The sequence below is a fragment of the Cricetulus griseus genome, chromosome 4 (assembly GCF_003668045.3).
Source record: "Cricetulus griseus strain 17A/GY chromosome 4, alternate assembly CriGri-PICRH-1.0, whole genome shotgun sequence".
Lineage (NCBI taxonomy): Eukaryota > Metazoa > Chordata > Mammalia > Rodentia > Cricetidae > Cricetulus > Cricetulus griseus.
In genome coordinates, this window is record NC_048597.1 from 216,424,442 (window position 1) to 216,448,983 (window position 24,542).

Consider the following 24,542-nt stretch of genomic DNA (forward strand, 5'->3'; position numbering starts at 1 on the left):
AAGCCAGCCTGAGAAACTGAGATGCCTTGTAGCCCAACCCCCAAAACAACTCCAAGCTCAGAGCATGAGAAACAGGCTCAGAGAAAATGAGAGAAAAGCCAGAGACTGCTTCTGAGCTCTCCCATCTACTCTTATACTGTGGGCTCACTGCTCAGCAAAACAATTCCCTTTAATAAAGCCTATTTCCAAATCTCTAGGTCTGTTGTGTGCTATCCTCCAAATGACAGACAAGCTCTACAAGAATTTGAAAAGCAGTAGTGGCACATACCACCCGGGAGGCAAAGGCAGGTGGATCTCTGTAAATTTGAGGCCAGCCTGATCTACAGAGTGAGGAGTGAGTTCTAGTATAGCCAAGGCTACAAAGAGAAACCCTGTCTCAAAAAATAAATAAATAAATAAATAAATGAAAATCAAAAAAGAATGTGAGAAGCCAGCTTTCCCAGAGAATTACACATTCCAGTGCCTGGCTATTGGCCACTCCATCTACACTACAGCACTTGGGACACTGGGAGAGAACCTTCTGTCTTAAGCCAGTACACTCAGAAGTATCTACTAGTCTATTTCCACTCCTGAGCTTTCTTTCTGATCAGCATAACTTTTGTACATGAACAATTAACCCCAAGAAACTGGTGCATACAATAATTTTTGACATTCCCATCATCAAAGCATAAAAATATGTCACATGCACATGTATGGTTTATGTATGCTACCTGTAAATTATGCTTCATTTAAAAAATAATGGCATCCATGGTGGCTCACAACCATCCGTTATGAGATCTGGTGCCCTCTTCTGGTGTGCAGATATGCATGGAAGCAGAATGTTGTATACATAATAAATAAAAAAAATTTAAAAAAAAAAAAAAAACAAGAGAAAAAAGCCTAAGTGCTGGGCATTTACTGAAGCAGTAAAGGATTCCATCAAGACCTGTAGAGGGTAGGTAGTCTAGCTTCACTAAATCAAGGAGCAACTATCAAAGTGTAGAGGTAGAACTCAGAGGTAGAACATGTGTTTAGACGTACATAAATCCATGGGAACAATCCACCACATCACCAATAAAAACAAAGAACAAATTCACAGCCACCCAAGACTACATAGTGAGAACCTGTCTCAAAAGACAAAAAAAAAAAAAAACCTAAAAATCCATCTTAGGTCTGAACTACTCTGATATATGTTAAATCTGAATTTGTTTGACTTCAAAATTATGTTGGTGCCTGGCAAGATGGCTCAGACCACAAATAAATTTTTTTAATCATTTAAGTGTAAAATAAATGAAATTTTAAATGTGTCAATTGCCAGGCGTTGGTGGCTCACGCCTTTAATTCCAGCACTCGGGAGGCAGAGGCAGGAGGATCTCTGTGAGTTCGAGGCCAGCCTGGTCTCCAGAGTGAGTGCCAGGATAGGCTCCAAAGCTACACAGAGAAACCCTGTCTCGAAAAACCAAAAAAAAAAAAAAAAAAAAACAAGGCCAGGCATTGGTGGCTCACATCTTTAATCATAGCACTCGGGAGGCAGAGGCAGGCAGATCTCTGTGAATTCAAGGCCAGCCTGGTCTACAGAGCGAGTTCCAGGATAGCCTCCAAAACAATACAGAGAAACTCTGTCTCAAAAAAAAAAAAAAAAAAAAAAAAAGAAAAAACCCCACAAACAATAAAAGAAACAGGAAAACCCTCTAAAATAGCCTTGAAACTAAGTATTATAAAATGAAAATCTTTAAGATAACTATTTAAAGCATAAAGCCTAGTTCCTCATTTTACAAACTGGGATATGTAGGCTTCCATAGTCATCCCATCCCCCCCATGTTACGGCACCTGAGTAGTTAAGAACCCATATCCTGCCAGGCGGTGGTGGCAGCGGGAGGCAGAGGCAGGAGGATCTCTGTGAGTTCTAGGCCAGCCTGGTCTATAGATTGAGTTCTAGGATAACCAAGGCTACACAGAGAAACCTACTTAAAAGGAGAAAGGGAGAGAAGACGGCCAAAGAGATGAGATTGTGGGCAGAAAATGACAATCCTGAGAAGCTGAGAGTTAAGGAAAGAACATGAAGAAGGGGGAGGGGCTAAGGTGACAGTGTTTTATGTGTGCAGCCAACCCTAGTGGATCAACCACAAAGGCATCTAGAATTTTCCTCTTGCAACATTTGTCACACCCATGCTAGGCAGACTGGTTTGACAAAAGCCGCCTCCACTCTGGCCTCATATCCCTCCACAGAAGTAGTGTTCTGGACAACTGTCAGCAACAAAATAGACAGAAAAAAAAAAAAAAAAAAAAGCCAATGTCATAGGAGAAAATGCAACCACACCCCCTCCCACTTTACCAAAGGAACCAAACCCAAAACTGAAGGAGCTGCTGGCTCACAGAAATAACAGAAATTACTCTGAGGTGCAATCTCCTGAATCTGAGCTGTAACACTTTAGGATCGAGTTCTACAGCAGATCAAAGAAAACAGGAGAAAGGATGATTTCTGTGGGTTCCAGGCCAGCCTGCTCTACACAGCACAGGTGGTACCGCTTGCCTATAATCCCAAATCAAGGTACAGAAAGGAGGACCACAACTTTAAGATTAGCCTCTGTTATACAGAGAGATCCTGCTTTAAAAAAAAAAAAACAAAACATCAGGCTGGGGGGCTCCTGAGTTCAATTCCCAGCAGCCACATGGTGGCTCGTAACCACCTGTAATGGGATCTGATGCCCTCTTCCGGCCTGCAGGCATGCATTCAGGCAGAACACTGTGAACGAAACAAATAAACAAACAAATGAGGCTGAAGAGATGGTTTAGTAGTCAAGAGCACTTGTTACTCTTGCAGATCACCTGGGTTCAGTTTCCAGCATCCACACAGCGGCATACAACTGTCCATAAGTACAATTTCACCCTCTTCTGAGAACTGGCACAGAGGCTAACAGCACTCACTACTCTTGCAGAAGACCCAGGCTCAGAAGACATGGCTACTGACAGCCTTCTGTTACTCCAGTCCCAGGAAATCTGAAGCCTCTTCTGACCCTCCCTGGCACCAGGCACTAACACATATATACATGCAGACAAAACAATCTTGCACATAAAATAATAAATCTAAAAAATTTTAAGTAAGCTAATGAATTAATTAAATTAACAAATATTTTCAGGACCGGCTAGGTAGGGTAAAGGTGCTCGACACCAAGCTTGACAACTTCACATTGATCCCCAGCACCCACATGATAAAAATAAAACAACTTCTACAAACTATTCTCTGAGCTCTACATACCTACCATGTACACACACACACACACACACACACACACACACACACACACACACACCAGAAAAAAAGAATTTAATTTTAAAAATACTTGCAACTGGGCACAGTAGAATAAAGCAGGAAGACCCCGTGTTCTGACCAATTTGCTCTACCATAGAAACACTGTCTTCAATAACAACTGACAGCACTTAAGGTGGGTGAAGCAGGAGTATTGTGGGCTCAGGGCCAGCCTGGGCTACATAGTGAGATTTTGTTTCAAAACAAAAAAGTATACACAAACTATAAATAACCTTAATCCAGTCACCCACTGGTGCAGCATCTCTTTGAAAACACATTAGGAGGCAGCAGATACCCGCAGGCTAGCCAAGAAATACGGACTCACCAGGTACACCACTAGGTGTCCTGCTTTCTCCACCCAGATGCAAATCTGAAATAAAACTGCCAGGATTAATTATCACTGCACAAAAACAGGCAGTCTGTGTTCCAGTGTCCATGGTAGAAATGTACTTCAGGGTTTCTTTTGGTTTGGGGATAGGGTTTGAACTAGGGACCTTGTTCATGCTAATTAACTATATACTCTACCACTTAGGTAGATCCCTCACCTAAAAAAAAAAAAACAGGCTGTTCTAGACATGGACCCCCACCCCCACCCCGCCAAGATCAAGCATCAAGCTGCCTTGTCCCTTAATTATTTCTATTCCTGACCCTTGGCCAATGTATCCTTAGGGGAGATGAACATATGGCATATACTGTGATTTCTAAGTAAACATGGGCCATTAACTCCCCCCCCCACACACACCCAGGATTACTGGCTTCCTGCTATATGCTTTACCAGATTCTGTGATGAGGAGATGAGTATGCTAAAAGGTATGAGCAGAGGAAGAGGAAGAGGTGCTGGGAACTAAACTTGAGTCTTCTGGAAAAGCATGTCTCTTACCCCCCCCCCCTTTGTTGTTGTTGTTTGTTCAAGACAGGGTCTCTCTGTGTAACAGTCCTGACCATCCTGGAACTCACTTTGTAGACCAGGCAGGCTCTGAACTCACAGAGATCTGCCTGCCTCTGCCTCTGCCTCTGCCTCTGCCTCTGCCTCTGCCTCTGCCTCTGCCTCTACCTCTGGAGTGCTGGGATTAAAGGAGTGTGCCACCACCCCAGGGCTGCAGCAAGCTCTCTTAACTACTAAGCCATCTCTCCAGGACCTGTTTGTTTCCTTTTTCTTCAAAACTTATTGACTGGCCTGGCAGTGACAGAGAATGACTTTAATCCCAGCACTTGGAAGGCAGGTCTCAGTGAATTCCAGGCCAGCCTGATCTACAAAACAAGTTTCAAGACAGCCAGGACTGTTACACAGAGAAACCCTGTCTTGGGGAAAAGAAAAAAAAAAACTTAATTATTACTTATTTTAGGGTTGGTGTGCTAGCACATGCCTTTATTACCAACACTCAAGAAACAGAGGTCTACATATTAAGTTCCAGGGCACCCAGGTCTACACAGAGAAATCCTATTTTGAAAAAGCAAATAATAGCCAGGCACTGGTGGCTCACGCCTTTAATCCCAGCACTCTCGAGGCAGGAGGATCTCTGTGAGTTCAAGGCCAGCCTGGTCTAAAGAGAGAGTTCCAGGACAACATCCAAAGCAATACAGAGAAACCCTGTCTCAAAAAAACAAAAAAGAGAAAAAAACAAAACAAACAACAAAACCAACAGATTTCATGTGTATGAGTGTTTGCTACATGTATGTATGTATGCACCACATGCATGCTTGCTGCTAAGGAAGGTCAGAAAAGGGTTTTGGATCCATTGGAATTAAGTTACGGATGGTTGTTAAGCATCATGGGGGTGCTGGGACTCCAACCCAGGTCCTCTGTAAAAGCAGTAACTGCTCTTAATCACTGAGTCATCTCTCCAATCTATAGTTTTTATTAGGTATCAAGCTCATAATATATACCAAAATAAAAAGGGGTAGATAACAAGTACCAATTATTAGACAAACACCAGGCACCATTCAGATCACACTACTGAGTGAGTTCCAGGACAGTCAGGGCTACACAGGAAAATCCTCCTGGAAAACACACACACGAAAGCAAACAACAAAAAAAAGTCCAAAGGCCTTGCCTAAAGTCACATTAGGGAGGACATTAGGGTCTATTTGCAAGATTCCTTCCTCAAACCCAGGTTTCTACTGTTGAGGGTACCGCTATCCTGTCCTTCATCATGATCTCATACCAAAATCTTGCCTGTTTTGCCCCAAAGCAACAGCCTTCACTGGGTAGGCAGACCTAATCTCTGAGAAGTCGTGACTCAACATCACAGTATCACCAAGCCCTATATAGATTTCTCCCTTAGAACCCTTCTTATAACAAGTGCCAGCATTTGCAAACTTAGCTCAGCATGGTACATATGTTTTATTCCTTCATTTGGCAAAAATGATATGGTACTTTGAATCCTAAAACAGAGAAACAACATTCTGCTCAGGCAAGGGATAAAACAGGTTGAGTTGGAGTAGAACAGCCTGAGGGTGTTATCTCATTGGTTCAACACTTGCCTAATATTTTACAAAAGAAAGGGAGGAAAGGAATAGAGCACCAGGCAGAGAAGAGATACTAGGAAAGAGAAAGAATGGAATCTTTTACTAAGAAGATCAAAGAGGAATTCCAGGACCTTTTCAAAGCCTCACCAGGTATCTGCAATCACTGAACAAAGCCTTCAGCCTCTTCCACTGCCCTCTCTCCTACACGGTCATCCACCCTTCACAGACCCCAATAAAGCACAACAGGTCACACACCGAGCTCTCTGTATGAACCTAACAATCATGGAGAGAAACAGAGACCTCATACATTTTCCCCAGGGACACAGTGGCCTAGGGTCAGGAACAGAAGTTACTAAGGTAAGCTGAAGTTAGAAAAACCATCCATAACCAGAACAAATCTGGTTTGGTTGTTTTGGTTTTTTTTCTTTTTTCTTGGGGGGGGGGGGTTGTTTGTTTGCTTTTGTTTTTCAAGACAGGGTTTCTGTGTATAGTCCTGGCTGTCCTGGGACTCTCTGTATACCAGGCTGGCCTCAATTTCAGAGAGACCTGTCTGCCTCTGCGTTCTGAGTGATGGGATTAAAAGTGTGCGCCATGATTCCCAGCATAAATCTGTTTTTTAAATAAACCTGGGGTTAAGACCTTACCTCAGCCAGGCGTTGGTGACCACAATTTTAATCCCAGCACTCAGAAGGCAAAGAGGCAGGTGGATCTCTGTGAGGTCGAGGCCAGCAGGACAGGCTCCAAAACAATAAAGAGAAACCCTGCCTCGAAATACAAAAAAAAAAAAAAAAAAAAGACTTACCTCAATGGTAAGGTACATGTTTAATTAACATGTACACAGGTTTGGGTTCAATCTCCCTCCAGCATCAAAACAGGAAAAAAAGAAGTTTTCTATTACAGCCATCTTGCCTACCTCCCTATCTAGAGAACCTTAGTCTAGCATTTAACATCTTCAGTGAGTTTTAGCATAAATAAAACTCAAAATAAGTAAATAAATAGATTTATATGTGTAATTTCATCTACAAATAAATCAATCCTATAGAAACACATCTGTGAAAGGCTCAGGGGGAGGGCCCAACAGCCTATGATTAGCACTCAGCCACCCTTGGAAACAGTAGGCCTGCTTCTCCATATATGGCCTCAGATCTGTTGCAAGCCTCAGGCCCACAAGGGGTTCACAAGAATGTTTATCAAGAAGCAGGGTGTGGTAGCACATGCCTTTAATCCCAGCACTCAAGAGGCAGAGACAAGTGATCTCTGTGAGTTCTAAACCAGCCTGGTCCATATAGTGTATTCCAGGATAGCCAGGGCTATATAGAGAGACCTTGTCTCAAAATACAAGACCAAAAAAAAAAAAAGGGGGGGATATTTATCAAGATATATAGGGTTGGAGATGTAATTCAATGGTAACACGCTTGCTTAGCATGGGCATGGCCTTGGATCTGAATCCTGGGCACCAGGAAGGAAGGAAGGAAGGAAGGAAGGAAGGAAGGAAGGAAGGAAGGAAGGAAGGAAGGAAGGAAGGAAAGGATGGATGGATGGTAGGAAGGAAGGAAGCAAGCAAGCAAGCAAGCAAGCATGGCATAAACTGTGATGTTATACTTGAAGGCAGAAGGAGGATTTCAAGTTCAAGGCCAGCCTGTACTAAAGACAGACCCTAACCTAAAAATAAAACAAAGAAAGCACAACAAAATATCCCAGTGCAGAGCAGCCAGGGCCAAAAAGTATAAGCATCATCTTCCAGAGCCCTCCTCAACAGCAATACAGCATGGTGAGACAAGCCTAGCCCAACAACACCCAGGCACTACAACAGCCCAGACACAGAGGCCACAGAAAGGCTGATACTGAAGGAGGGCCATGCCTTGGGCACAGCCCACAATAGACCCTATTATCCCTGGAACCCCATGACAGGATGGAAGAGAGCAGGCCAGGACATTCCTCCACCCCCTCACACCACAGACGGAAAGGGCGCTGGCAGCCTGGGGCACCAGGGGCCTAAACAGGAATAAAGACATTTTCTTCTTCAGCTGTTAAGATCAGAGGAGACCCCCTCCTCTTAGAGAGAGAGAGAGAGAGAGAGAGCGAGAGAGGTGTGACCTAGTACAATCAATTAAGCTAGATGGCCCAGGACACCTCTCTATGGTCAGTAATGCCCAAATAGAAGGGAAATAACAGTGAGGGCTCTGGAAATAAGCATTACCCTACCAGCCCTGTCAGTCCAAGAATTACTATGAGAGCAGACAATCAACTTCTGCTAAAGATTTCCACCTGTCCCAAGGAATTCAGTCATTTTTTCCTTTTTCTTTTTCTTTTTTTGAGTCAGAGTTTCATGCTGTAACTCTATCCCAACCAAACTACTACAGAAATCATAGCTTCAGATTGGCTGCAGGTCCACACAGACTGGCATACTCAGGGCTGCAGGTCTACAAAGATTGGCATACTCAGGGTTAAAGGTCTACACTGTTTACCCTGCTGACAAAATATTGCTATCTTCTGCAGGTAAGCAGAAGCAACAGCTGGGAGCACAAACCGAGAACAAGAAAGAGAGGAGAATCTTACTGTTATCTACTTGTGACTTCAATGAATTCTATTTTTAGATCTTTAATAAAGAGCTTCTCTTCTACTCTTTTACCGAATTTTCCCACTCAGGCAATTCAAACTTTCCAATACAGTTCAAAGATCTAAAAATATAAGACATTTACAATTTACTTTGTTTTTCCCTAAACCCATAATCTAGCCTTGCTCAAGAGGGTATATGATAGACTGGACTCTACTACAAAACAATGTATTTAGCAAGGCTACCTGAGCAAGTGGAATATTTGATACAAAGATGATATCCTAGCTCAAGTAAGAGAATATACACAGAACTTTATAGTAATGAAAAGGATGTTTTATGTAAGTATTCCATAGTAAATTAGTGTCCAAAAAAATGGATGATGTCCAAGGTTCTAATTAATATCGAAATTTTAAAAAACGCCATTTAGAATCTGATTATTTTCAGCTGGGCAGTGGTGGCACACGCCTTTAATCCAAGCACTCAGAAGGCTGATGCAAGCGCATCTCTGTGAGATCGAGGACAACCTAGTCTACAGAGCTAGTTCCTAGACAGCCAGGGCAACACAGAAACCCTGTCTCGAAAAACCAAATAGAGAATTATTTTCTACATCACTCTTCTTGGCAAAATTCTGCTGGAGTCCAGGGATGAAAAGGCACATCTGAAATCTTAGGATTAAAAGATTTACTGTATTTTTAAATAGCTTGTATGGGGAGGGGAATGTGCACCTAAGTGCAGATGCCTTTAAAGGCTAAAGGTACTGTATCCACTGGAACTGGAATTACAAGTGGTTTTGAACTGCTTGATGTGGGTACTGGGAATCAAACTCCTGTCTTCTGGAAAATCAGTATAAACTCTTTACTGAGTCATCTCTCCAGCACCCTGCAATCCCAGAATTTAGAAGACAGAGGTAAAGTTAAGTTACAAGCCAGCTTGGGCTGTAAAGAGACTTGGAAGCCAGACTAGGGAACTTACCAAGATCCTGTCTCAAAAGGGCTGGGGATCAGGGCTGGAGAGATGGCTAAGTGGTTCATTGGCTGCTCTTCCAGAGGACCCAGGTTCAATTCCCAGCATCCACAAGGCAGCTCACAGCTGTTTGTAACTCCAAGTCCAGCAGATTTGGCACCTCACACAGACATATATACAGGCAAAACATCAATGCACATAAAGTAAAAATAAATTATTTTTTAAAGGGGAGGAGGGGCTGGGGATCTAGCCCAGGGATAAATTGCTTGCCTAACATGCTCAAGCCCTAGATTCAATCCCCAGTAATACCCATGCAAACTAGCTGGAGAACCAATCCAGTTGTCTTAATTAGCACTCAGCCACCCTTGGTAGACAGTAGGCCTGCTTCTCCATATATGGCCTCAGATCTGTTGCAATAACTTGAGCTAATTAAGACAACCGATGTACCATATAAAATCTTGGAATCATCTTCATTGTTTGTTTCTTAATTTTAATTTTAATTTTATGTATAGGGGTGTTTTGCCTGCATACATGCCTGTATGCCAGAATGCCTGGTGCCTGCAGAGGCCAGGAGTCAGATCCTCTAGAACTGAAGTTATGAATAGTTGTGAGCAACTGTGTGAATGGTAGAAACCAAACTTGGACACTCTGAAAGAGCAGCATATACTCTTGACTGCTGAGCCATTGCTCCAACATCCCTCCTTTAGAATCTTCTTAAGCAATACCTTATGTAACCTTGGGATACCTGAGGGGAAGATGTTATCAGCACAACTTTCAGAGATAAACAGAAGACAACAGAACACTTGCAAAAATTTTCTAAAACTTTCAGGACCAATGTGATTCCTTTAATCCTAAGGTTTGAGATCAGGCCAACATGGTCTATACAGAGCTGCATTATGAGACCCTGTCTCAAAACAAAACAACAACAAAAATCCATTGTTTTATTCCAAAACATATATACCAATCAGTAAAAAGAATTCTGTAAGGGCAGTTTGTTATAGACACACACATTAAGGTAAAAAACCCAACATCCATAGCAATGAAGAGCAAATGCCAAGAAAGGCAACCAAAATGGGCACTGGCTACTGTTTCCCTGAATATGACATACCCTTGCCAGGTGTTTCACTTGCCCTTGAGCTCGCTCTAACTGGCACACTGCCCAAGGGCTGTAACTTTCAAAACAACAACAAGAATGTGTGGCAGCACATACCCTGAAAGATGGGCAACATCTGGGCTTGGTCTCTGGGTGGTTACAGAAGTGACAAACCCTTGGGCCCTTGGACCAGCCCTGGATAAAGACCCTTACCACCACTCCTGATGACCTGCGTTTGATCCCCAAGACCCACATGGTGAAAGGAGAATGCAGCTCAGTGATAAGAATGCTTGCCTAACAAACTTGAGACTCTTGGCTCCATCCCCAGAAGTCACCAAATAAACAAGGGTACTCTCTGACAGCTTTCTCCTCAGTTACTGCTTTAAAACTGAATGGTCCGTCAATCATGCTGCCAAGAAGCTCACTATCTTCCTCTCTCCTTTACAGAATTTTTTTTTGTTTCCAAGTGTCTTACCTCACCTTCCAGTGCCAGGCAGCTTAGAAAGTTTTCTCTTCCTAGAGAGCAGAGTTCCTGCAGGAACAGAAGAAAAGAATACTGGTGAGCACCCAAACTGAAATAAGTTACTCCATACTAGCCAACACCAAAGCAGTGGGCACTGTCACTTTCATCTCCTGCCCACCCGACCCATCAGTCACCCGGCTTTGTCAAAAGACCACGCTAAGAAAATGAAATGTTTTCTGTACGGTCCATTCAAGACCAAACATTATGACATTCCATGTAGCAAAGATGTAAAATTAATTACAACATCTACTTTTCCTTTGTAGGTGTAAAGTGCAGGTGTGGGGGGTGGGGGGCAACTGCTGTGCTGGGTATACATGGAGCCAGTCAGCAGTCTCCTGCCATTTCTCAGGAGATGCTTGCCTTGGTATGGAGATACTATCTTTCGCTCAAACATGAGGCTTGACTGTTATTCTAGCTTACGGCCAACAAGCTTCAGGGATCCAGCTGCCTCTCCCTTCCTGACATTAGGATTACAAACCCTACCACCATAACCACCTTTTCTGGTTTTTTGGATAACCACCACTGCTGGCTCCCAGTGTTCTTATCAATCTCTTCAGCTGAGTTTGTGTTTTTTGTTGTTTTGATTTCTTTGGATAGGGTATCACTACATAGTCCTGACTGGTCTGAAACTTGCTATGTAAACCAGGCTGGCTTAGAATTCTCAAGGATGCTGGGTGGTAGTCATGAGAGCCTTTCATCCCAGCACTCAGGAGGCAGAGGCAGGAGGATCTCTGTGAGTTCAAGGCCAGCCTGGTCATCAAAGAGAGTTCAGGACAGTCTCCAAACCTACAGAGAAACCCTGTCTCAAAAATCAAACAAAACAAAACAAAACAAAAAAACCAAAAACAAAACATCCATGGATGCTAGAAAGATGGCTCAGGGGTAAGAGCACTGGCTGCTCTTCCAGAGGACCCAGCACCCAAATGGAAGCTCACAACTGTCTGTAACTCCAGTTCCAGGGGACCTGACACCCTCACACACATACACGTAGGCTAAACACCAATGGACATAAAAATAAACAAATCCTTTAAAAAACATATACATACATATGTATATGTATGCATAGAAATTTAAATCAAAACACCAGGCATATTTGCCAGTCTTCCCAGCACTGGAAAAGCAAAAGCAGGAAGCTGGGCCTACATAGTGAGCTCCAAATCAGCCAGAGTTAGAATGAGACACTGTCTCAAACAAACAAAAAACAAATAAAATGAGTCAAATGAATTCACTATATTGCTAAAGTTTTGTACAAATTTCATTCTCAGAATGACTTTCTCATCTTTACTATCTGTAGCTCATAAGTCTGTGCTACTGCAACCTATCTATCTCTCCACCCAAGGCCCAAATAAAAAAAAAGGTACCAAACCCAAGCAAAAGAAAAATAGGAAACACTATTCATTAAAGCTAAATTAGGCCCTCTAGCTAGCTCAATTTTGTAAACTACTCTAAATCTCTATTTATAGAAACTGCTATTTGAGCAGTATTAGCAGTGATCAGAGTGAAGAGAGACGGATGGTCAAGAGGCAGAGTAAGTATGTGACTCTGAGGAGTATGGCTTGTTTTGTTCCACTGGCTGCTTGAGGATGCTTGCTGGTTGGCTTTGGTTTTGGTGGGAGGTTGTCTACATTTTGAAACAGTGCCTCACTATGCAGCACAGGCTGCTTTAATTGCAGTCTCAGCCTGAGAGCTAGAATTACACATTGTCACATTACATCCAATCTAGGAAGACTGAATACCCTAAAGTATGGGCTTACAAGGACCCTGGATGAAATGACCAGATAACTAGCAAGACCATCACCTTACTCTGTAGTGTTGACAATGTTACAGAAGGAACCAGAGTAAAATGATCTTATTAGATCATTATTATTATTTCTTATTAGAAACATCAGCCGGGTAGTAGTGGCGTACGCCTTTGATCCCCGCACTTGGGAGGCAGAGGCAGGCAGATCTCTGTGAGTTCAAGACCAGCCTGGTCTACAAAAGCTAGTTCCAGGACAGCCTCCAAAGCCACAGAGGAAACCCCATCTTGGAAAAGAAAGAAAGAAGGAAAGAAGGAAAGAAGGAAAGAAGGAAAGAAGGAAAGAAAGAAAGAAAGAAAGAAAGAAAGAAAGAAAGAAAGAAAGAAAGAAAACTGCTTGAGTCAGGCATAGTGACACACGCCTTTAATCCCAGGCAGAAGCAAGTTTGAGGTCAGCCTAGTCTACATAGCAAGTTCCAGGACAGTCAGGATTACAAAGAGAGATAGGACGGACACACGGACACACGGACGGACGGTCGGATGGGGACACACACACACACACACACACACACACACACACACACACACACACACACACACGCGCGCGCGCGCGCGCGCGGAAGGAGATGGGGGGGAGGGAGGGAGGGAAGGGAAGGAAGGAAGGAAGGAAGGAAGGAAGGAAGGAAGGAAGGAAGGAAGGAAGGAAGGAAGGACGAACTAGCTTAGAGCTGGGTGGTGGCCCACACCTTTAGTTCCAGCACTCTGGAGCAGAAACAGGTGGATCTCTACGTTTCAGACCAGCCTGTTTATTCTACTTAGTAAGTTCCAAGACAGGAAGAGCTGCATAGAGAAACCCTGCCTCAAAGACAAGAGAAAAAAAAGGTTCAAAAATTGTGGCAAAGATACAGAAATGTTCTTAAGTGGAAAGAGGTGAAAAGGCAGGAGAAACCTGGACTAACACACAGCACACACTCAAAGAACACCCTACCTGCATTAATTCCCACATCAAGGTTCTTTAAGGTTCAATACTCTTTCAAGTCCTCTTGCTCTTTGATGCTCATACAAGGTCTCTTATTTTCTCTGACACTCGGGAGGTTTATAACCCACGTGCAATCACAATCTGCGACTACTCAAGTCTACATGGCAGATAAAGAAACAAAGTTCTCATAACTGACTTCCTATCTAGGCAAGGCCTTACTCTTATTTTCAACACTTCTCCCCTCTTTTTCTCCTGTAAGGCACTCTCACTCACCACATATGTAGCCCAAATTGGCCTGGAATTTTCCAGCCTCCCAATACAGAAAGTGCTAAGATTACAGGCACACAACACTATGTCCAGCAAGTCCTCATTTTTTTTTTAACCTTTCATAAAATGGGACTGTTGCCACCTGCCATTCCACTATGTTAACTGCACCCTTCATCAAGAAAGCTATAGAAGCCCGGTGGTAGTGGCCAGTGCCATTAATCCCAGACTGGGAGGCAGAAGCAGGTGGATCCCTGAGTTCAAAGAGTTCTGTCTACTACAGAGTGAGCTCCAGGACAGCCAGGGTTATACAAAGAAACCCTGTCTTGAAAAACCATATTGTGACACATGCCTAAATCCTAGCACTCTGCAGGCAAAGGAAAGAGGATCAGAGTCCCAGGCATGCCTACACGATAGAGTAAGTGCCAGGCTAACCTGAGCTACCCAGTGAGACCTGTTCATAATTCTAATGCTCTGGAAGCTGACATAGGAGGATTACAAGTTTAAAGCCAGCTTGGACTAACAAAATTTGGTCTCACTAGGTGGTAGTCTTGCACACCTTTAATGCCAGTGCTTAGGAGGCAGGTGGACGTCAGTGAGTCTGAGGCCAGCCTGGTCTACTGCATGGGTTCCAGGACAGGCTCCAAAGCTATACAGAGAAATCCAGTTTTGAACAACAAAACAAAACCAAAAAACATCAACCTGAGGGATGAAAGGGCAACTATGTGGCTGGGGATGTAGCTCAGTGGTAAAGTCCTAGCCTAGTATGTCCAAGTCAGCTCCTCATCAGTCCCTACAAGGAACAAAGACACAAGTGTTCTTTGTGGCCTAAGTGGTCACTCTTGTATTCCAAGTCTCTGCTTGGCCACCTCCTGACCTTTCTATTCAACAGGTCCCATAAACTTAAAAAACTCTGCACCTCACATCTTACTACTGACTTGGTTCAAGTTCACTATCTCTCCATAGAACCAAAGCAATGACTAATGCTTCTTTTTTTAAGGATTTTGTTTTTGTTTTTGTTTTTCGAGTTTCTCTGTGTAGCTTTGGAGCCTATCCTGGCACTCACTCTGGAGACCAGGCTGGCCTCAAACTCACAGAGATCCGCCTGCCTCTGCCTCTGCCTCCTGAGTGCTGGGATTAAAGGCGTGCGCCACCAAAACCCGGCTTAAGGATTTATTTTTGTATATGGATGTTTTGTCTGCATGTATGTTGGCACATCGAAGAGAGAATCAGGTCCCATAGGGCTACAATTATAAACAGCTGTGAGCTGCCTCATGGATGCTGGGAATTGAATTTAAGTCCTCTGGAAAAAGTAGCCAAGCTCTTAACTGCTGAGCCATTTCAACAGCCTTTGGCTAATAGGATCTCTGAGTTCCAGGACAGCCAAGGCTACAAAGAGAAAAACACAGCTGTACCTACCCCAAGACCTTCAGAGCTCCCAATTTCTGTAAGCTCCTCTATGCAACACTCTGGCTCCAACCCAACCTTCCAGAACCCCCAAAGAGTGGCAAGTCTTTTGTCTTGACTTATATTTTCTCTGACCACATACACTGACCTTCCTGCTACTGCTTTCACCAAACTAACACTTCTTGAAGGTCCAGATGAAGTTTGTTCTCCAACCAGGTCCTAGGGCCTAAGCCTCGGCTTACTTCAACATGGTAACAGAAGAACTAGCATAAAACCAGGAAGATTTTTTTTTTTCAAGACAGGGTTTCTCTGTATTGTTTTGGAGGTTGTCCTAGAATTCATTCTGTAGACCAGGCTGGCCTCGAACCCACAGAGATCCGCCTGCCTCTGCCTCCTGAGTGCTGGGATCAAAGGCGTGGGACACCAACGCCCAGCTTTTTTTTTTTTTTTTATGGCAGGGTGTCATTGTGTAGCCCTGGCTGGCCTGGAACTCTATATGTAGACCAGGCTCTGAAATTAAAGGCATGAACCACCACATCCAGCCAAGATTTTTTTTTTTTAATTTTTTTTAAAATTATGTATCTGGGCTGGAGAGATGGCTCGGAGGTTAAGAGCACCGGCTGCTCTTCCAGAAGTCCTGAATTCAATTCCCAGCAACCACATGGTGGCTCACAACCATCTGTTATGAGATCTGGTGCCCTCTTCTGGTGTGCAGATATACATGGAAGCAGAATGTTGTATGCATAATAAATAAATAAAATCTTTTAAAAAAATAAAATAAAATTATGTATCTGTGTCTGTACATGCATTTAGGTACATACTTATAGAAGCTATACAGCTCTAACTCCCTAGAGCTGGAGCTCCAGACAACTGGAAGCTGTTCCACACAGGTGCTGAACTGAACTTAGGTCCTTTACAAGAATGGCAAGTGCTCTTTTAAACTGTTTTTATTTTATGTGTATGGGTATTTTGCCTGAATATACCATGTGTATGCCTTGTGTCCAGAAAGGCCAGACAAGGGTGTTTCATTCTGTCTGTAACCCCATTTCCAGGGTTGTGAGTCACCCTATGGATGCTGGAAATGGAATCAGGGTCCTCTGAAGAACAATATGTTGCCTTAACCACTGAGCTATCTTTCCAGATTCCTCCAACAAGATTTTACTTCTGAGGGCCAAACATGGTGGCAAACACCTTTAATCCCAGCATGAGGGAGGAAGGGCTGATCTGAGCTTGAGACTGGCTTGTTTTACATAGTGAGCTCCAGGCCAACAAAGAATACACAGTGGAACCTGTCTTAACCCCCTTTCAAAAAATTTTATTTCTACTGTATATGACTATCATCTCAGCATCTGAGAGATGGAGATAGTAGGAACAAGAATTCAAAGCCTTAGCTTTCCATTGATAAGACAGAAGAAGTGAAGGAGTGCTGGGAGGCAGAGGCAGGAGGATCTCTGTGAATTCGAGACCAGCCTGGTCCACAAGAGCTAGTTCCAGGACAGCCTCCAAAGCCACAGGGAAACCCTGTCTAGAAAAAAACAAGAACAAAATTTCAAAGCCTTGGGCTATAGAGAAAGTTCAAGATTAACCTGGGCTACACTGAGACTTATCTCACCCAAGACCTGGATTCTGAAAATGGCCCCTCACATGTTCCTCGAGTTCCATATGAGGCCCCTATCACTCACCATATACCCCCTTTTTTTGTTTTGTCTTGTTTTTTGTTTTTCGAGATAGGGTTTCTCTGTATTGCTTTGGAGATTGTCCTGGAACTTGCTCTGGAAACCAGGCTGTCCTCGAACTCACAGATATCTGCCTGCCTCTGCCTCCCGAGTGCTGGGACTAAAGGCGTGCGCCACCACTGCCTTTAATCCCCGAACTCGGGAGGCAGAGGCAGGAGGCATGTTACAAGTCCAATGCTATCCTGAGTTCTAGACCAGCCTGGGCTATGAAGGCATATCAAAGCACCAAAAACCAAAATGAAAAATACAAAAATAGAGGATTTAACCAGTTACATACAACCCAGCAGTTGTATTCTGAGCACTTAGCTCAAAAAAATAAACACTTATTTTCTCACAAAAAATCTCTGTATGCAAATCTTTATAATAACCCCAAACTAGGAAAAAATACAGGTGTTCTCAAATTGGCTTCTACCTGCAGATGACCTTTAGCATCTGAGAAGAGTGCTGGGATTGGAGACATGAGTCCAGATTCAGATGCTCCTGATATTAAAAAATTATAGAATGAGCCAGGCATGGTGGTGTACACCTGTGGTACTATCATTCACAAGATGAGAACAAGAGAATCAGAAGTTCAAGGCCATTTTCAGCTATATGAGGAGTTTGAGGCCAGCCACCTGCACTACATGAAACTTTCTCTCAAAAGAACAAAAGCTCAGCAGTTAAGAGCATTTGTTGCTCTTCCAAAGGATCTGAGCTCAGATCCCAGCACCCCCATGAGGTCTATGAACTGCCTGTAACTCCAGTTCCAGAGGATCCAACAAGTCTTCTTCAGACACTCATACCCACAAGCCATACACTCAGACACACATGCATACACAAAAATAAATAAAGAGAAAACAAAACAAAAAATCCTGACTATGTACATGATAAGGTGTGGAGGAGTGCAACGTGTTCTTTTTTCTGTGACTCAATTTCCTCAACTAGTATAAAGATTTCAGGGAGCTGGAGTGATGGTTCTGTGGATTAGAATGTGTGCTGCAAGCAAGCAAGAACTCCAGAAACAACAGTACTGGGGCAGTGGGGGGGCACAAAGACAGGCAAATTCCAGGAACTAGTCAGCCAGCTAGTGCTAGTTTAGGTGAAATACAAGCCTCAAGTTTGGTGAGAGACTACGTCTCAAAAAAGACATTCTCTGGCCTTCATGTGTGCTAAGCCACACACATGGACAAGTTTCTGAAATTTTTCTCCTAAGTATCAGAACAATGCACACAGAAAGAACAGAAATGTAAGGCCGTCAACTGCAAAAGCTGTAAATCAGTCCTTCTCAACACTGACCCAGTAAGCGGAAGAAACTGATGGTTGATCCATTATCCCAGTACTAAGGAAGCAGAGGCAGGACTAACCAGGACTAATATAGTGAGACCTTGTTTGAGACATTAAAAAAAAAAAGGAAATACAATGTTCCATGTTTAAGTAGGAAATAGGGTAGGTAGGTTTAGTTAGAAACAGGATCTCACAACATATTCCAGGCTGCCCTATAACTCCCAATCTTAGGGTCTTCTCTGGTCTCAAACTCCTTGAATCCTAGGATTTACAGCTACTACATATCACCAAGCTAGAAAGTTTTTTAACAATCAAATTCTAGAGCCGGGCGTTGGTGGCGCACGCCTTTAGTCCCAGCACTCCGGAGGCAGAGGCAGGAGGATCTCTGTGAGTTCGAGACCAGCCTGGTCTACAAGCGCTAGTTCCAGGACAGCCTCCAAAGCCACAGAGAAACCCTGTCTCGAAAAACCAAAAAACAAACAAAAAAACAATCAAATGCTAAGATCTCTCCTTTCCAATCCCTCTAACTCTTCCAAACCCCACCCATTCAGCAGTCAAGAGTTTTAAACAAGTACAGTGGCTCAGGCCTTATCCCTGAACTTAGAGAAGGCTCAGCAGCTCAGTGCTAGTCTCACTACATAATGGGTTTAAACCAGCATGGGCTTCAAGAGATCAAGTCTCAATAACAAAAGGTCTGGAGGTTTGTTTTGGGGATTCAAATTTAGGGCTCCACCCATAATATGCAAAATCTTTACAACTGAGCCATACCCCCATCCCCCAAAAGGGCAGCTTTAGATCCCTGATCATACCTAGACTTCTGGCCTGCACATTCCTAAATTCAGGCTTCCTCCCCCTTTTCAGTTTCCCCTCTCAAAAGGCTCTTCCTCTCTCCTCTCGGTTGGCTGACTTCAGTACCAGAGGTCCTGGCATCTCTCTCTGCCACTCCTTAAGTGCCACCAACCAACATATCTTTCTAAACATGGGTCTAGATTATGCCACTCAAACGACTAAAAGCATTCCCAGGTTCCTGTACCCTATAAAGTTGGATCTCCTATGTGCAAAGACGGCCCCACCTGTCTAGCTGGAAGACTCCCAGGTACTATTTTAGACACCCTTGCACATGTAGTTCTGGGTATACAAGTCTTTATGTCCCCCAGCTAATTCTTGCTGGTCCTGAAGGCCATGGCTCAGGAATGAATTCTCTCTCTTCAGGGTATCATCATGTAAGCACATTCTGTAGACACCAGCTACTAATCAAGGGCTCTGATTCTCACTCACTGAATCCCAAAATAAGTTCTTTAAGGGCAGAACAAGATGCATTGCATGGGTCCCTAAGGCCTACCCAGAAGTTGGCAGGTAGAGAAGCCAAACATTTGCTAAATGAATGCATTTTGCCAAATCAGTTTGTTTTGTTTTGTTAAGAACAGTGAGGACTTGTCCACTGCCACTTTCAACAGAGGTACAGCTCATGTTCCCACAGGGTGTCTGTCTGTATAGTGCTACTCACTCCTACCTTCACACAGGATCCCACAAGCCTTGTACAAACTCCCTAAAAAAAATCTGATTTCTCCAACAGCCCCTATGACCTTTAAGCATACAGCCCACGTCCTTGACTTCAAGGCAAAAAGAATTTCTTCATATTCAAACCATTGATTTTGTACGCCTCCACAACCCGTTACTTCGGAATTATTTTTCAGAGCTGAAACATTCTAAAAGTATGTTTCTGACCATTAGGCACAATATAAGCTGATATAATTGCAACGCCCCATCTCCTTCACTCTCCAAAACATCTGGAAGCACACCCAACTCTATCTGGAGTTATGTCCTATAAACACCACCCTCACTTCACGAGTCGGGCTTCCATGCCAGGAACTACTTCTACTGGCTTATTTTAGGGAAACACCAGGCTGGACTCTTAAGTTAGACCTCTAGGCTATAAAGGTACTGTCCCAGACTAGGCAGACCAGTCAAAAACTTCGTCATTGCCATGAAAACTAATCCTAACGTAATTCAACTTAACAAAAGCTTCTCAAACTGTAGAAATTAAACGATGTATTTTTAATTGCCCGTTGAGTTTGTCAATAAATGAACTTGAAAGTATGGTAAAAGGACTCTGAGCCGACACGGTGTTTCCACTGGGAACATTTTCCAAATAAGCTCGCAAATGAACCAAAATACCCACTGCAAAGGTAGTAAAGAAAGCTTCCAAAGAAGCGCAACTGAGGGGGAGGCAAGAACCCCAAGACGCGGAGCAGCTCAAAGCAAGAGGCGGGGGCGGCGCCCTTCCCAGCCTCTGGCAGGAGCCCCACAGCGGAGATGCCGCCTAACTGGGCCGCGACCCCCCTGGAAACCCGAAGGCAGCCCGCAGGCCGCACACACCGGCGGCCGATGCGCAGGCCCCGCGTTCCCGGGAGCGCGGGCCGGGGCTGAGGCCTGGCCCGTCGCAGCGGCGCGCAACTCCGGCCTCGCCACCCAACGCTTCGAGCCTTCATCCACCGGACAGAGACGAGGGGCGGCTCCGCCCGGGCGGCGGCGGCGCCGCCTCCTCACCCGCAAGGACGTCCGTGGCCGTGTCCCCGCCCCGGGCCGAAGGGGAGCAGCAGCAGGTGTTCCGCGGAAGGCTCGGCTGGCGGCGGCGGTGTATCCCGGCCCGGCAGGCAGGCAGGCAGGCAGGCAGGCAGGCAGGCACACGGTGGCGGGGACGGGCGGCGCACTCACCCAGCGCCACGGGCGGGCCGCGGCAGGTGTTCGCTCCTCCGGGCCCAGGGACACCACCGCCGCTCCCCGGGGACTCCGCGCGAAGCTGCCGCCGCTGCCGCCCCCGAGCCCCAGGAGCGCGAGCGCCGCGCCGCGCCGCAGCCTCCGCGCGATCACGTACCGAGCGGTGAGAGGGCGCCGAGCGCGAAGGCGGGGCGCGCGGCCGGAGCCTAGCAACCGCCTGACACGCGAGTGCCGCAGCCAATCCCGCGGCCGGCTCCCAGCGGCGCCGACTGGCCTTCAGCGCGCGGCCCGCTTCTGCCTGCGTCGCTCGCCCCGCAGCGCGCCGCACCCGCGCGCAGGCCCCGCCCCGTCCCGCACCTCTCTGCCCATTGGCCTGTCACGCCCCCTCCCCCAAAGCCACGCCCCAATGTGGAGGCCCCGCCCCCGAGGTCTCGAGTGGGTCCCGGGACACGCCTTAGCCAGTCCCGGTAGCGGGAAGCCTTTGGTAGCTGGGGTGGGGGAGGGGTACCCTTCCCAACTTGCAAAGAATAAACCGAGGCGTGGACAGGCCGGCGAACCGGTCCGGCCGCAGCAGGCCATCAGTCAACTGCCCCCTAATTTTCTTCAAGCAAAAATCAAGAGACATCTAAGCCATTCAAACACTCAGGAAGTGCCCTCCAAATTGCCAGGGAAGAGGCTTTGTACCCTACCCTTATCATGAATGGAGAAACTCGGGTCAGATCCGAGTGGGTGGGCAGGAAGGTAACCCATTTTTTAGTGCTTGGCATACAACAGGCCTCCCCTCCCCCTCCTTGGAAAGCTAAAATCCAGTGCCTCCTCTGGCGCTCAAAATAGCTCTGACCCGCTAGCACAGGTCACTCACCCCCGGTGGCCCACATTCTTTAGATGGGTGGTTGCTGCTAGAATCTGGCCTCCCTTTATGGAGGGTCCTAAAGTAACTTAACTCTCCCGGTCTTACCAGAGGGCCCAAACTCCAGAGACTGGAGACTTGACAAGTTACTAAACCGCGACAGTGGATGATGACTGTGCAAACGGGGAAGTGTGGTGGGCTTTGCTCCCTTCCTAACTCCACACTGCTAGAATGAATCCATTCCTCCCTGGCCTGTGGCCAGACTAGAGTTCCAGACTCACACTGTTATCAGCAAGCGCATTCTGAATACAGACCGAGCGGCTACTTTGCCAGGGATTCCTGTCTAAATGCTGGGCAGTTCGTTCTCTTCCGAAGTGTCTAGGAGAAACAGTTTTCAGAAAAACCAGGAAGGATGTGCTACCTCAAACACCTGCTTGCAACTCTCAATACTTAAGTGACCAACTCATAGAGCCTAGAAAAGAAAAAGGAACTAAAATCCAGAAAGGAAACCTCAAATCATCCCTTAGATGTTAAAATGAAGAGTTAATGTCTTCTCAAATTCTGACTCTAAGATTATACTATTTTAAAAAGGCTAAGAATAAGCTGGTCATGGGGACTCACATCTGTAATCTCAGAGCTCAGAAAGCTGAGGCATGAGGATTGCTGCAAATTTAAACCCACTCAGGGTTACATAAGGAGTTTCCAGGCCAACTTGGGCTACAGAGTAATACCTTGACTCTAAAACTAATCAAGGGGCTGAGAGATGACTTAGTAGAGTCACTTCTGGTAACCTTAAGTTTGATCCCTAGGACCCACATGGTGGAAAGAAAGAACCAACTGCTGCAACTTGTCCTCTGACTCCAAGCACATAAATGCACACACAATACACAGATAAAATGTAAAAAGCCAGTTGGTGATGGAGTACGCCTTTAATCCTAGCACTCTGGATGAAGTTGGAAGGAGCAAAAGGAAATGATGAAATTATATAATTCTATCTTGATTTTAAAAAATCAAGGGCTCGCCGGGTGGTGGTGGTGGTGGTGCATGCCTTTAGTCCCAACACTCGGTAGGCAGAGGCAGGTAGATCTGAGCAGCCTGGTCTACAAGAGCGAGTTCCAGAATAGCCTCCAAAGCCACAGAGAAACCCTGTCTCGAAAAAAAAAATAAAAAAATAAAAAATCAAGGGCTGAAGAGATGGCTCAGGGGCTAAGAGTACTGACTGTTCTTCCAGATGACCCAGGTTCAATTCCCAGCACCCATGTGGCAGCTTACAACTGTCTGTAACTCCAGTTCTAGGGGGTCTGATACCTTCACCCCAATGTACATTAAATAAAGGTTAAATACATTTTTAAAAAATTTAAACAGGCCTGGTGCTGGTGGCACACATCTTTAATCCTGGCACTCTGGAGGCAGAAGCAGGCAGATCTCTGAGTTTGAAGCCAGCCTGGTCTAGAGAATGGGTTCCAGGACAGCCAGGACTATGCAGATAAACCCTGTCTCAAGAAACCAAAAATAAATAAGATGTAATTTTAAAACAAAACAGCAGCTGAGCAATGGTAGTGCACACCTCTAATCCCAGCACTTGGGAGTCAGAGGCAGGTGGATGGATCTCAGTGAGTTCCAGGCATAGAGTTCCAGAACAGCCAGGACTGTTACACAGAGAAAACCTGTCACAAAAAGCCAAAAATAAGTAAGATGTAATTTTAAAACAAAACAGTGGTGTGCATAGCCTCAAGGACACCTTCAGGGAACTGCAAAGAAGCTGAAGCCACTCTTCCAACTGTACTAAACACAGATGGAGCCCAAACAGTTCCCCTTTTTTTTTTTTTTTTTTTTTTGTATTACTTTTGGTAAATGAGGCACAGGGCCTCATGCTGGTTTCCAGGGTCACAGTGTTCGGTGCCCAAACGAACCTAGCACTATGGTCAAGGGATATGCTTTACCTGACTAGAGAGTGCCTAAGGGTGAGGTAAGTTCCTTCCTGGTCCTAGAAACAAGATCAGTGTTGACTAAAATCCTCACAACCAATCCTTCCAAACCCTACCTCCCAAAGTTTGAGACTCATTTTCGAAGTTAGGGCCTCAAAATAGCCCCGATATGCCCACCCCCCCTCCCCAAGTCATTGAGCCTTGGCACATCCCACCTATGCTCTCTGCCTTCCAGCCCAGAGCAACCTTATTGGGCATCATTGCTATCTTTCTTTATTTTTGTTTGAAGTTGAAGTTTCTCCCAAAGCCCCATTGTTATTCTTTTGTTTAAAAAGAAGAAAAGAGAAACGCTGAGACATGAGACATGTTGACTATAAGTTTATTATAAGGCCCGGCAGAGTAGGGAGACTAAGAAGAGGAGAAGAACAGGGATAATGGCTGACCGCCATGGCCATTCGCCGCAGAGAGAGTGCATAGGTGAGAGAGAGAGAGTAGAGAGGAAACAGAGAGGAAGCAGAGAGAGAGTAAATGTCTTTTTAAAGGGGTCCTCTGCACATGTGTGGAGAATAGTTCCCATGGAACCTTGGGCTGACCAGGGTACTGCCTGTTCCACCAGGTAACAGGGGCGGGCCAGCATAATGCCTGAACCTTTCACCCTTGTTTGCTTAGGACCTAGAAAATGGGAAGCCTGTTCTGGCTGAAGGTAACACTGACCTTTTGGGCCCTTACCAGCCATCACTAGTGATCACACTAAAGTGAAAG

General features: G+C 45.1%; 1 protein-coding gene across 7 annotated transcripts in view; it reads right to left on the minus strand.

Annotated features, from left to right (window-relative positions):
• Dag1 (dystroglycan 1) overlaps positions 1 to 21,294 on the minus strand; it is a 51,687-nt gene extending 30,393 nt beyond the window's left edge. The window contains exons 1-2 of one of the 7 annotated variants that reach the window (XM_027414543.2): positions 21,160 to 21,294; positions 10,852 to 10,903 (exon numbers count right to left, since the gene is read on the minus strand). The gene's annotated coding sequence lies outside the window, so the exon portion shown is untranslated. Of the gene's footprint in view, positions 1 to 9,287; positions 9,312 to 10,846; positions 10,904 to 20,831; positions 20,971 to 20,999; positions 21,114 to 21,159 lie in introns of those variants that run through there. The other 6 variants (XM_027414539.2, XM_027414545.2, XM_027414542.2 and 3 more) reach the window with 6 other exon arrangements.
• Between the last annotated feature and the right edge of the window lie 3,248 nt (positions 21,295 to 24,542).